The sequence below is a fragment of the Microtus oregoni genome, unplaced genomic scaffold (genome assembly GCF_018167655.1).
Source record: "Microtus oregoni isolate MIOR12 unplaced genomic scaffold, Mior012 000061F_ref0000440, whole genome shotgun sequence".
Lineage (NCBI taxonomy): Eukaryota > Metazoa > Chordata > Mammalia > Rodentia > Cricetidae > Microtus > Microtus oregoni.
The window spans coordinates 4,424,537-4,439,239 of record NW_024543871.1 but is presented as its reverse complement, the minus strand read 5'-3'; the positions used below and the strand labels follow the sequence as shown (position 1 = coordinate 4,439,239).

General features: G+C 43.2%; 1 pseudogene; it reads right to left on the bottom strand.

The window, feature by feature from the left end:
- Positions 1 to 11,456: 11,456 nt before the first annotated feature.
- On the bottom strand, positions 11,457 to 11,567 carry LOC121439533 (annotated as a pseudogene).
- Positions 11,568 to 14,703: the final 3,136 nt, after the last annotated feature.

Sequence of the window (14,703 nt, the reverse complement as noted above, 5' to 3'; positions counted from 1 at the left end):
TGTCTTCTATGCACCCAGTACAGGTAGCTTAGTTGATTATTAATAGCTAGTAGTTATTGTATGGCGTTAATAACTGCAGCAGTTGTATGGCGTCTAGAGAATGGTAGTTCATACCCCTTCACTGTATCTTCCAGCTCATACAAACTTCCTATCCTCTTTTCCATAGTGTTCCTGAGCCTTAGAGGGGATGCTACAAAAGCCTCATTTAGAGCTGTGCCCACAGCAAGCCTATTTATTGACTATAGTTTTAGCAATGGCAGCTGCACTCTTGTGTGGATGGAAGGATGATGCAGACCTCCCTTGATGGATCATGATTTGCCGAATATACAAGGTCTTATTTTCTGATTGTTAGATCTTAGAGCCTTTATGTTGCTCTAGAAATTGATTTGCTTCCTCCAGCCACATCTTGTCAGGGGAGAGAGAGGATTAGTGGCAAGTGAGCGACATTGGCCTTTGAATTCTGATGATTTCGTTTGTATTATATTGTTCTTTCCAGGGTAGAGTTCCTTTTTCTCAATTAGTCCTTATTTTTCTTAGAAGGTTTTAGGCTGCAGCATAGCTGAGCGGTAGAGTCTGTGCTTAGCATGTGAAAACTCTGGGCATTCCATCCTCAACACCAAAGGAAATATCGATGGAAGATCTTTCTATGCTTGGTCGTTACCAATGGTTACAGCCATGTTTCTGTCCAGCTAGAGCAGACTAAATCACCCGTTCCTCATCAGGATGCTGTTTGGGTATGCTTCATGTTATAAGGCATTAGGAAAAATTAAAGCTAACATTCACAGTCAATACCCACAGGAAACCCGTTGAATGTTTAAAATATAAAATACCCGATTGGAAGCCTGGGGGGAAAATGTGTGCCAATGCTGAAGAAAAAATATTAGGTCTGTGGGAAATCAAATACACAGCTTGGTTAGCTGCAAAGTCAAAGAAGCTATTGTAAGAAGGAAAAAGATGTCTTTCAAAACCTGGAAATATAGTTTCTAATGGGGAGAATTGGGGAGTTAGAAAAACATGGCAGCTCAGCTACTAAGCAGAAATTTCACCGACTCAAAAAGATTGACAACTTCTTTGCTAGGGATTCTAATGCTCCTCTCTGAAACATATCTGAGAAATTGTCAACTAGAGAATCAGTGGGATCAAAGAGATTAAAAGGGGATTTGATGTGTGACCAGAGTCTCAGAGGTGGGGGGTTTCAGGTTGCTGGTAGATTTAAATGAATGGGCTACAACAAAGCTTTGAGTGTGGGGGGGGGGCTGAGTAAAAATGTTCCATCTTTCCTCTCTCATTCTATTCTTTCACGCATGTATTTCATTCTCCCCTTGGCCTTTTCCTAAGTCAGCTTGGCTTTTCTTTTTTGCCGTGAATGTTTTGTTTTTTTCTGCTTCCTAACCATATATTTGTCATTTCCAAATTATGATGCCTAGTCAGAAACTTTCAATAGGGCTTGCTCTGCAGTCAGGAGAGTCCCCTTTCAGAAGCAGTCCCGTGAAGTTTCTCCACCAAAGTTTCTGGGACCAGGAGCAGGTGAGGTGCAAAAAGTCGCATCCTTATGCTTTGCCTCTTCTCTTGTTCTGGACAGGACCATTGACTAGGCCACCCAGGCCTAGAAGGGTTTAGCTGTGGGAGCCTGCCACCTGGTGGTCAGGCATGGGAGGTGCAGAAGAATTCATAGTGGCCTACTTTGACCTACCATCTAATGTGAGCTCTTTATTTAAAGGGTATATCTCATTTAAATGTCACAACAAGCTTTGCATGCTTACAGCACTCAAGAGGCTGAGGCAGGAGGATTGCTGAGATTTCAAGAGAAACCTGGGCTAAAGTAAGAGCCCTTTTCTTTAGAAAAATGGAGGGGGCTGGAAATGTAGCTTAGTAGGTAGAGTACTTGCTTACCATGTGTGAAGCCCTGGGTTCAAGACCCAGCACTGCATACACCGGGTGTGGTGATGCACACCTATAACCCCAGCACTTGGAAGGTAGAGGCAGGATCAGGAGTTCAAGGTCATCTTTGGCTACATAGGGAGTTCAAGACCCGCCTGGGCTATATGAGACCCTGCTTCAGAAAGCCAAAAAGTAACAGTAAAAAATAAAAACCAAACAAAAAATTCAATAGAAATAAATCAAAAGACATAAATCTATCTCATAACAATCCTGGTGAGGCATGGTGGCTCAGACCTGTAACGCCAATAGCCTGGACTACAGACTGACACTCTTACCTCCAAAACCAAACCAAATTCCCCAACAATCTTGTGCAGTGGGAATCACCACAACAAGTTGATACACGAATGATTTTTCATTAAAATGTTAAAATAGTTTAAGAATCTGTGTATCCAGCTCAATGGCTAGGATGCTTGCCTGGCACGTTTGATGCCCTAACTTGAGCTGCAGCACTGTATAAGCTGGGAGCGGTGGCTCATGCCTGTAATCCTGACATTTGAGGGGCTGAAGTGGGACAGTCACTGAGACTTTGAAACTATCCTTGGCTAGCATAGCGACTTTCAGGACACTTCAGGCTACAGAGTGAGATTTTTGTCCCTGAACCGAATTAATTCTTTTATTAGCACAGTCTGTGTGAATGTTAAAAACTCAGCGTGAAACCAGAAAGCTATGTCACGTAATGCTGTTCGCTTGCTGCTACTTTAGACTGTCCCACCTGGATAGGTCCTCGAGATGGTTTTCCTTCATAAAAATACTGCAGGAAGGGCCAGTGAGAAGACCCAGTCGGTAAAATGTGAGCTGCCTGAGCCTGGTGACATGTGTTTCATCTCTAGAACCCACAAGAAGGTGGAAAGGAGAGAATTAACCTCACAAAGTTGTTCTTAGACCCCCGTGTGCATACGCTGGCACCCATGCCCACGCCACATCATGGACATACATATACAATAATAACAATTAATTCAAACCCAAGCAGGCCTAGTGGTGCATGCCTCTAATCCCAATAGTCAGGAGGCAGAGGCAGGTGGATCGCCTTGAGTTTCAGGCCAGCCCGGTCTACATAGTGTGTTCCATATATGCACATGCCCAATATTCTGGTAAGGAGACTGTGAGGCTGGTGACATGTTCAGTGATAGGCCGGCCAAGATGTTGTTTGACAGTTTTAGTGAAGGGCAGGTGACAGATAGCATGGAACTCACAGAAGCAATGGTGAAAGAATTGCTGCATAGCAGAAGCCGTGATGAAGAGGGAGAATGGCAGCTTCACCTGGGCCATGGTTCTATGACATACAGAGCATAAATAAATAAATGAGTATCTCCCGCTGGAGGGAGGTGCAGGAGGAGTGGTACCTTTTATTTAGGGCTCGAAAGTGGCAGGGTATATGAAGATGAAGGGATGAAAGAAAAACCATGACCAGTCAAATGAGATGTCTACAAAGAAGAGTGGTCATTAGCTTTCCTCTAAGCAGAAGCCCTTGGCTACCTCAGGGGATAGACATTTGGAGCCATCATTTTGACTCATGGGGAGGAGTCCAGAGCCATCAACAAAGAAGTAGTGGTTGTGCAGATAAAATCCAAGCCATTACTGTGATTAATTTCACTTGGTGGAAATGATGACAATTCAAAAGCGAGGAGTACTTTGAAAAGGCTGAAAAGTAAAAGCGATTACACCCTAGAAAGGGAGCTGTTTTCCATTAGTACGCTACACTTTGGGACCTCGGTAATTTAAAGTTGTGTGTGTGCCTGTTAGAGGCAGAACCCAGGACTGAGCTGCATCCCTACCTCCCACGAGGATTTCTTTGGCTTTTAGCTCCCTTCACCCCCCCCTGTTTTAAATCTGAGCCTCAGGTGTCCCAGGATGGCCTTGAAATCCCTGTGTAGCCAAGGATGACTTTGAACTTCTTGTTGGAGGAGGCTGCTTGTTGGTTCCCCGGCTGCGTGGCTAGCTTAGACCCGAAACAATCATACAAGAACTGTATTAATTAAATCACTGCTTGGCCCATTAGCTCTAGCTTCTTATTGGCTAACTCTTACATATTAATTTAACCCATCTCCATTAATCTGTGTGTTACCACGTGGCTGTGGCTTATGGGTAAAGTTCCCAGCATCTAGTTCCAGTGGCTCCATGGCTTCTCTCTTGACTTCCAACTCCTTTCTCCCAACATTTAGCTTAGTTTTCCCTTCTGCCTTGCTATAGGTCCGAAGCAGTTTCTTTATTCATTAATGGTAATCACAACATACAGAGGGAACTCCCACATCAACTTCTGATCCTTCTGCCTCCACTTTTGAAATGCTGAGATACCAAGCCCGCATGACCCAGGACCTAGTACCTGTGAGGCAAGCACTCTAGCAACTGAGGTACATCCTTATCCCTGCTCAGCATGTCTTTGTACGACAACTTTCTGAACTTTCTTGGAAGTTCATTTTATACATGTCTTTGCCTCTTATTTTCCTTTGTGTAAACATGTATGTGCCTGTGTACGTGCAGGTATGAGTGTGTCTGTGGTGTGTGTGTGTGTGTGTGTGTGTGTGTGTGTGTGTGTGTGTGTTTGCTGGGAATAAAATTCAGAGCAAGCCTCACACATGCTACGCAAGTTGTTTTTTGTTATTGTTGTTGTTTGCATGTGTTTTTTTGTGTCAAGTTTGCAAGAGTGATCTGGAGAGAAGGAACCTCAGTTGAGAAAAATGCCTCCCTTAGATTGGCCTTCAAGCAAGTCTGTGGGGGCATTTTCATGAATAATGATTGGTATGGAAGGGCCCATCCTACTGTGGGTATTGCTACCCTTGGACAGCAGGCCTAGATTGTATAAGAAAACAAACTGAGCAATCCATGAGGAGTAAGCTAGTAAGAAACATTCCTCCATGGTCTCTTGTTTAGTTCCAGCCTTAAGTTCCTGCCCTGATTGCCTTTAATGATTGGCTTTAAACTATAAGATGAAATAGACCTTTTCCTTCCCAAGTTGTTTTTGGTCATGGTGTTTATCAAAGCAATAGAAAGCAAAGTAAGACAGCAAGTGTTCTACCACATCCACACCCTCTTAGACATCTGTTCTTAAAATTTTAAATACGTGACTGGACAGTGGTGTCACACACCTTTAATCCCAGCACTCGGGAGGCAGAGAGGCAGAACTCTGTGAGTTTGAGGCCAGCCTGGTCTACAAGAGCTAGTTCCAGGACAGGCTCCAAAGCTACAGAGAAACCCTGTCTCAAAAACAAAAACAAAACCAAAAAAGTTTAATTATGTTTTATTTATTTTATGTATATGAATGTTTTGCCTGCATGTGCATTATGTTGCACCACGAGGGTATATGGCCCTCTGAGGTTGAAAGAGGGCATCAGATCCCCTGGAACTGGAGTAACAGGTTGTTGTGAGCAAGAGGTGTCCTTAACTGCTGAGCCAGAAACCTGTCATCCTTAGAGATTCCATCAAGTTTTGTGTTCTTGAGAACCACAGTCTCTCACAGTTTCTCTTGTCTGGGTTTTTTTTTTTTTTTTTTTTTTTTAGACAGGGTTTTTCTGTAGCTTTGGAGCCTGTCCTGGAACTAGCTATTGTAGACCAGGCCGGTCTCGAACTCACAAAGATCTGCTTGCCTCTGCCTCCCGAGTGCTGGGATTAAAGGTGTGCGCCACCACTGCCCGGCTTCTTGTCTGTTTCTGATTCTGCCCATTTGACATTTCTTTCATAACTGCAGTACAGGAAACAATGCAATCAAAAGCCCATAGGGATTTTGAAGTAGTAAGAGTGAACGGGAAATGACTTGTGTTGATTGGCCTTGTTCTTTTTCTGTAGGGTGAAGGATGCCATTGTTGGTGGAAAGTGAAGGGCCAATTCATCCCTATGAGGTTGTTCTGATCACTAAATGAGATAGCAGATATGAATCAGTTAGCATAGTGCATGGCTGAATACGGCAGAATTTTGACAAAGCATCCCCATGTCTGTTGTGCATGGTGGCACATACCTGTAATCCTGGCACTTGAGAGCCTGAGGCAGGGAGATTGAGAATTTGAGGCCATCCTGAGCTACTGGCATTATACCATTACAGACACCAGAAGCAGACCTTGTGGAAAGTCAAAGTCCTGTTGGGCACAGATGTAGTTGAGGCAACTTAGGAAGGATGGGCAACGCTCCATAGCTGAGGATGAGCTATGGATGGAGCAGGTGTGGTGGCGTTGGGCATTATCCAGCAATAAGCGGACAACAGAGAAGCAGAGACCTGGAGAAATAGAAGCTCGTATAAAGCAGCTGCGTTCCATCACATAGATTAAATAGTTTATTTTAAGAGAAGCATGTGTGTTGGCAAAACTATTTTCTAGCCAGGTTGCTTCATTTCCCAAGGTTCTTTCCTGGGTAGGTTTTTGAGGATCATCCTGTAGGGATAAGTCCCGCCCCTTAAGGGGTGTGTTCGCCTCGGGCTAATGTCTGCCTATAAATTTGGCGAGCAAGCTCCGAGCTCTCGCTTCTGCTTTCCTGGTCTCCGCGGGAACGGTGGTTCTGTAAGTCTATTTATACATTAAAACTATATATTTTTACACTCTGTCTGCATTCGTTTACGCCGCTACATTTTGGCGTCCAACGTCGGGCTATTTTGCCCCCGACTCAAGCGGGTAGCCCTCTAGCTAACATCATCCTTTATGATCCATTACAGAGTCTAGAAGTTTAACTTTGTACGGAGTCTAGGCAGTATAATTAAGAGTTTCTTTCAGGGCTGGAGAGATGGCTCAATAATTAAGAGCACTGGCTCTTCCAGAGGTCCTGAGTTCAATTCCCAGCAATCACATGGTGGCTCACAACCATCTGTAATGATATCTGGTGCCCTCTTCTGACATAGAGTTGTACATGCAAATAGAACACTCATATCCATTAAATAAATAAATTTAAAAAAGAGTTTCTTTCATAAAACATTAAAAGGAAAAGGAAAGAGAGAAATGAGGACAATTGATGGGCAAAGAGAATTAGATGAGGGAATTTAGGATAGTAGAAGGTCTAGTTTTGACTGTGAGTAGAGGCAAGTGCCTAAAGTAAGCACTAGGAAGGTGGAGACAGGGGACCCAGGACAGCCTTGGGTACCTGATGAATTCCAGGCCAATTTGACCTACATCAGGCCCTGTTCCCACCCAAAAAATAGGCAAAAACGGCATATTTGGGGGCTGGAGAGATGGCTCAGCTGTTCTTGCAGAGGACCTCACTTTGATTCCCGTCACTCACATAATGCCTCAGACCATCTGGAACTTCATTCCACAGGGTCCAGTGTCCTCTTCTGACCTCCATGGGTCTGCATGAGTACACATACATACATGAAGGAGAAATGCTCATAAAGATAAAATAAAAGGGGACATATTTTGTGTGTGTGTGTGTGTGTGTGTGTGTGTGAGAGAGAGAGAGAGAGAGAGAGAGAGAGAGAGAGAGAATGTTGAGAAGCAAAACAAAGGATAGGGTTTTGTAGGCTAGCCTATGACTGTAAGTAAGAAAGAAGAACCCAGGTACTCGGGAGGCAGAGGCAGGAAGATTGCAAGTTCAAGGCAAGACTTGGTAACTTAGTGAGAACTGGTCTCAAAATAAAAAGTAAATGAAGTCCTAGACTACAGCTCAGTATTGGAGAGCCTTGCTTAACATGAAGAAGACCCTAGGTTTATTTCCAATTACTAAGGATTGGAGAAGGGAACAAGAGATTGAATGTGGGGTAAATCTGATAAAAGTACATTCTTTGAATATGTGAATGCATCACAATGAAATGCATTATTTGGTATAATTAATAAATGCTAATACAGATGTTGAAAAAAATATAATAACTGGGGCTGGTAAAATGGCTCAGTTGAGAAAATCTTTAAAAACCAATAGAAACAAGCAAAAAGATAGCTTAGTGAGTAAAGGCACTTGCTGCCATGTCAGACTACCTGAATTCAATCCCAGGATCTGCTTTGTGCAAGGGGAGGACCAACTCCTGCATGTTGTTCTCTGCCCTCCACATGTGGGCTTTGTCATGCATGCATGCACATATACACAGAAAATAAAGAAAATATGGTAAAGTTTGTATCTATCTCCATGTGTACATAGGTAGATAAATACCTAGAATCCACATATGGAAAAGCTGGAAGTTTAGTTCTAAATATGAACACTATAAATCTGTAAAGTAAGTATTTATGCATTGTGGCAAGGAAGAAACCTGCTGGGAAAACAAGAATACCTGATTTAAAAAGGAAGAAAAAATAAAAGACTGGAGAGCAGAAAATTCCTTGTCCTGGAGGCCATGGTCCATATCCCAGATACAGACTTTTAGAGTGGGTTTAGATTCATTATTATGGAATAGCAAGCAGATTAATAAGGAGAAATACTGGAGGTGCAGGTGACGGCTTTATTCAGAGCTGGGCCCATGCCCCTGGGCAGGTTCCGGATACAGGGAGACACACATGCCAGGGTGGATCCCTGTATTTATCCTACGACCATAGTCAGGAGTAAGACAAGGACTCCATCGAACCCAATGCAGGCACTATGAGGAGACAGCCTCTCACTCAGGGCTCAATGAATGCTAATCAGACCATTAAGCCAACCTCAGTCCTCCCTGGATGCTGTCCTCTGGGCTCCCCGCTGTTCTCCAAAGCTCTCAGGTTCAAACAACTTCTGTGGGCCTAGTTTGCCCGTGTGTCCCTTACCATCCAAGAATAACCTGCTGTTTCCTCTCTCACACAGTGAGTCAAGGGTCCCACTTACTTCCTGACTGATAGGAAACCCCTGGCACTCACCCCCAAGTCCTCCAGCACAGGGACACATGGCTCCTCCCCAGCCAGAGGAATGATTAGCTGTGACCGGCACAAGCAACCCCTGAGTTCCCACAGACAGGCGGGAGAGGACACACGGGTCAGCACACTGTTGGGCACAAGCTGGGGAAGGTCTTAAGAGGCAAGAAGGGCTGTGAAATCAGGACTGCTACCAGCAAATGGCTCTGCTAACTCCAGCGAGCAGAGTCAGTGTGAGTTGAATTGGCTTAGTTGAGTGGGAGCAGACTTAGCCACCATGAGAGACCTGGAGGGCACTTGAAGTCCTGCTGTTAGTGAGGGTAATTTAGCAGGTTTGAGAGAGCCAGGATGCGCTGGAGGCTGGAGAGAGTCACACTCAGCTACAGCTCAATTGATAGTAATGGCTCTCCAATTCCAGGTCAAGTGATGGCTTCTGAATGTCCAGAGCAATCAGGCCTCTCTCTGCATGCAGGGGCCCAACATCGTTCCGGGCAGTGGTGGGGAGGTGCCCCATCACAGGGAGACACAGGGCCAACCTTCAGCTCTCCTGGACCTGGTGAATTGTCGAGGAGACGGGAGCCGGGCATTGCATTTGACATGTCAGGATAAGCCAAGCATGGTGATACAAGCTTTTAATTTAAGCACTGGGAAGCCTGAAGATCAGTAATTTAAGGCCAGCCTGGGCTACAGTGAGGCCCTGTCTCAAAAAAAAAAAAAAGGAAACTTCAGCAACAGAAACAAATCAGGATAGACTATGCAGAGGGACACTTGGTCTCCTTTTTGGTGACACTGAAAAGCCTGACAGTGTCAGAGCAGAGGAAGCTCAGGAGGCTTTATTCTGAGTTATACTAGGGCTTGCCTTGGGACCTTTGATCCCATGTCCGATTCAGCCATAGAGGTGGCATGTCTGGCAAGACGAACACTATAAGGGTTTCGTCTCAGCTCTGATTTGGGGCTATAATTTGGTATATTCATAAAGGCCAGAGGCTGTGCTGATACCATTCTGGGAGATTCTCGACTAGGATCAGTGTGTACCCCACAAGTGTATAGGAAACACCTTAATCTTGGTATAGTTACATACTACAGACTGAGTCTGTATGGGCATGTGGTCATACCTGCAGCCAGTGTCCTGTGTTCACTGGGGAGGTGATCATACGCTGGTCTCAGTGAAACTTGTTTACTAATAGAGACATGAGCAGTATCTGAGGGAAGATAGGCTTTCCCCCACTTCTGTTTTTCAAGTAGGGTTTCTAAGTGTAGCAGCCCTAGCTGTCCTGGAACTAGCTCTGTAGACCAGACAGAGATCCACCTGCCTGTCTCCCAAGTGCTGGGATTAAAGGCACCACCACCCGGCTGAGGGAAGGTGTTTGTGTGTCTAGCGAAAGGTTGGCCCGAAAGCCCTGGTCTGTTTAGGAAATGCTTCGTCTGGGTGTGTTTGTGCATCACGTCATTGGAAGTTACGTGTCATGATGGCTTTCCTACTAGTGTCTCCCGAGAAATAACAGAGATGAAGAAATGGGCTATGACTATCCCGTGACACAATAAGAAGGGGTTTTCCATCCGATTTTTTCTAGACTTTGATATTCTTGGGACTCATGTTCTTTTTAATGACAGAACTTTTTGTTTTGTTTGAGACACGGTCCACAAAGCTACAGGTGCATAGCTGAGGAAGACCTTGCATTCCGTATCCTCCCAATTCCAACTCTAGTCTGCTAGGATTACAGGAATGTGCCGTCATACCAGACTCCTGAATTTCATTTAAATAAATTAAGAGTGCTTCAGTGTTTATGTTGCTTCTGCCCTGGGACACTAGGTTGGCCTCGTCTGGAGCCTGTGGGATACAGTGCAGGTGGCAGCAAAGGGCGCCCAGCTGAGAAGTCTGCTGTGCAATTGGTTGAGGTGAGGCTGGTAGCGGTTTCCAGGACAACAGATGTAGTGAATTAAACCTTGGGTTTCTACAGCAACCACCCCTTTGTCCTATGCCAGCAGGAACCCTGAGCTGACAGCTGGAGCAACCAGCAATGGCTGAAGACGGACGCTAAAAAGAAATCCCACACAATCTCAGAATTGAGTATAATAAAGGGTTATTTAGGGGTAGATTCACAAATCACAGTCCTCTGCTCTAATGGGGAACAGCAACCAAATCTTGCAGCCAGAAGAGAGGGCAACCACACACTTTACATTGACATTTATAGTATGAGGCCACGCCCAAGTAGGTGGGTAACTTAAAGGCTACTGCTGTAGTAATTCCTACAGCACCTCCCCCTTTTGTTTAAATAAGAGAGTTCTAAGCCTAATACAAAATTATATACAATAAAAACAAATATCAGGTATTAGAATTACTATAGCATAAACAATATCAAGCAAGAAACATGTGATAAATGTTTCAATTATCCTATCCTAAAGAGTTTAAGTATTGTAGTATAAATAACTTGACCAAGTCATGAGAGGAAAGTAATTACAACTATCTAGTCTTCAACCGCATTGAAGACCCAAGAAGGGAAATAATATTACTTGAGTTAGCAGGAAGGGCAATCAAGCAACCTCAGTGGCCTCACATAGACCCATTAAACGAATCCTGAAAAACAAGGTATCTGCATCTGTCTCAGTGGTGGTCAGGGGACCAATGAATGGATATTAAATTAGCTGGACAGTTCATTTCAACAGATCTATATGATGAAAAGGAAGATTAAGCAATATCAGAGGCTGTAGATGGAGACAACATGAATATTGAAGAATCAAATTGAGTACCGACAACAAGGACCCACAACAAGGACCGACAGCAAAACAAATCACCAAGTGCACAAAAGAAATGTGTTCAGCATTGCAGTCATTTGTCAAATACAAACCTGGTTGCAAGTAACGAACTATAGAAATGATCCCTGAAAGTATAGTCTTCAAACCTGGTTTCTCTAATACACTATTTCTTTTTCTCTACAATTTGAGACTTAAGTATCAAAATACATGGCCAGTCATTATCTACTACCAAAAATTAAGTGATAACCGTGGAGATTGATTAGACTGAAAATGCCTGATTACTGCATATATTCTTGTGCTTCATAATTCACCACAGCTACAGTGTAATATCTTTAATCCAAAACTGCTTTATTTTTATAACACGCTGCTTAATTTATGTAAGGTATTACATAGCTTTTTTGCTTTAGAGACAAAATGTCGTTGGGGGGAACTAATTTGTCTATTCACTTCCAGATGATGGTAGCTCTTAATAATAAGTTTGTGAGGGGGTGTTTATTTTTTTTTCCTTCTTTTAATCAAATACCCATTGCTACAGTGGAATACATGGATAGGTATTTAGAGTGAAAGATAGTTTTACCTGTTTTCTTTCATTTGATTTGGCTGAGGAGACTAGGAGTTGCCGTTGCATTTTTTTCTGATCCATGACCTCTAAAATTCCTGTTGATTTTCTTTGCGCATGTAAGGGAAGAACTGAATGTTTCTCAGCCAAACTAGTTTTTCCCACTCCCGCCCAAGTAAACCACCATTTTTTTCTTTTTTTTGTCTTTTATTTTATTGATATTTATTGAGCTCTACATTTTTCTCTGCTCCCCTCCCCGCTTCAATCCTCCCCCAAGGTCCCCATGCTCCCAATTTACTCAGGAGATCTTGTCTTTTTCTACTTTCTACTTCCCATATAGATTAAATCTATGTAAGTCTCTCTTAGTGTCTACATTGTTGTCTAGGTTCTCTGGGATTGTGGTTTGTAGGCTGGCCTTTGCTTTATGCTTAAAAACTACCTATGAGTGAGTACATGTGATAATTGTCTTTCTGTGCCTGGGTTACCTCACTCAAAATAATGTTTTCTAGCTCCATCCATTTTCCTGCAAAAATTCAAGCTGTTGTTATTTTTTTCTGCTGTGTAGTACTTCATTGTGTAAATGTACCACATTTTTCTTATCCATTCTTCATTCAAGGGGCATTTAGGTTGTTTCCAGGTTCTGGCTATGACAAACAAAGCTGCTGTGAACATAGTTGACCACATGTCCTTGTGGCACGATTGAGCATCCTTTGGATATATACCCAAAAGTGGTATTGCTGGGTCTTGAGGAAGGTTTTTTCCTAATTTTCTGAGAGATCACCACACTGACATCCAAAAGGGTTATACCAGCTTGCATTCCCACCAGCAATGCAGAAGTGTTCCCTTTTCCCCACAACCTCTGCAGCATAACTTGTCATCAGTGTTTTTGATCTTGGCCATTCTTACAGGTGTAAGATGGAATCTCAGAGTTGTTTTGATTCTCATTTCTATGATGACTAAGGATGTTCAGCATTTCCTTAAATGTCTTTCAGCCATTTTAAATTCCTCTGTTGAGAGTTCTCTGTTTAGGTCTGTACTCTATTTTTTTTAATTGGATTATGTGATCATTTGGTGTCCAATTTCTTGAGTTCTCTGTATATTTTGGAGATCAGCCCTCTGTCTGATGTGGGGTTAGTGAAGGTCTTTCCCCATTCTGTAGGCTGTCGGTAAAGCACCATTGCTGAAGTGGCACTGGACAGACTTGAGATGGGTTTCCTAGTGTCATGCGCTAGCTCGGCATCCCCTTTACACACCTGTCTTGATCTGCTTTTGTTCCCACTGCCTCTGCCTATACACATACAGTTGTATTATAGGATGGCAAAGTCTGTTGGACACGAGAAAACTCTTTTCTTGCATCTTCTATCATTTGTTGCATTAATGAAATCCCCACTTTGAAACCTGCTAGTCCTCCTACTACAAGAAAGAGGCAGAACAGCTAAACAGCCTGATCTCTGTCTGTGCTCCTCTGATTAACAGCTTGGTCAATACATGGCTAATATTAGTTCATTTGACCTATTTAGACCTTAGAAAACAATTAACTGAGGGTTTTGTTTGCATGGTGAGAGAATTGTATGTAACCAGATATATGAGTGTTCCTGAATATACAGACAGAATTTCGCCTCAATATTTTTAAATGGAGAAATTCTAGGTAGCCCCTGCTTTACGGGACTATGATAATGCACACCATGACAAATGAACTTGATTCCTCTAACATGGAGGGAATTATTTGGACCCTCCCCTGAGATGTGGTGTAGCTCCTGTGTGCCTTGGTTTAGTAATGTTTTTCTTTGTAGTCACTTATTTGTATTGTAAGTTTTTGGTGGTACCAAATGAGCCTGCTATGTGACAGACTTTTTAAGTAACATATACCTATATGAAATAGCTTTTATTGACAGATTATCTTCCACTTTAAATATATGGAACTATCATGATGTCAATATTTTTACGAAGTGGGTAGAGTCCAAAAACAAAAGGAGGAAAGGAAGGAAGGGGCCAGCAGTCAGCTCATCAGGTAAAGGTGCTTGCCGCCAAACCTGAAGGCCTGGATTTGCTACCTGGGACCCACATGGTGGAAGGAAAGACTCCTGTAGTTTGTCCTCTCGCCTCCACGTTTGAACTATGGCACTTTTTATAATTCCCCCAAATAAATGGACAAATGTTAAAAACCAAATAAACTATAGGGTTGGTGATATGGCTCAGTTGGTAGATTGTCTAGCATGCGTGAAGCCCTAGATTGATCACAACACTAAATAAACTAGGCCTGGTGGCTCAAATACCTATAATCCCAACACACAGGACGGGAAGGCAGGAGGATCAGGAATTCGAGGTCATCATGGCTACCCAGTAAGTTCAATGCAAGCCAGGCCACATGACATCCTGCCTTAACAAAGCAAAACGCCACAAACCCAAGCAAACAAAAAGAAAAGAAAAATAAATACAGCAAGCCCCAGCTGAAAATTCCTTCTCTATGTCTTGGCTATAGAGACATATGGAGATGGATTTCCTAACTCCAGCGGTAACTACACCCTGGAATTGGATTTCATATTTCCCATACATGCTGGAACTCTTAGCTAGCCTTCCCTTTCTTTTTCTTTTCAGAATTTCATCATCCAGCAAGGACAAGAAATACTAGTTTCACAACTTCATATAACCTCCCCAGTCATTTTCCTTGCACCTCTGATGAGGTGTACTTTGAACCTGCTTGTTTGGAGTCTAGTG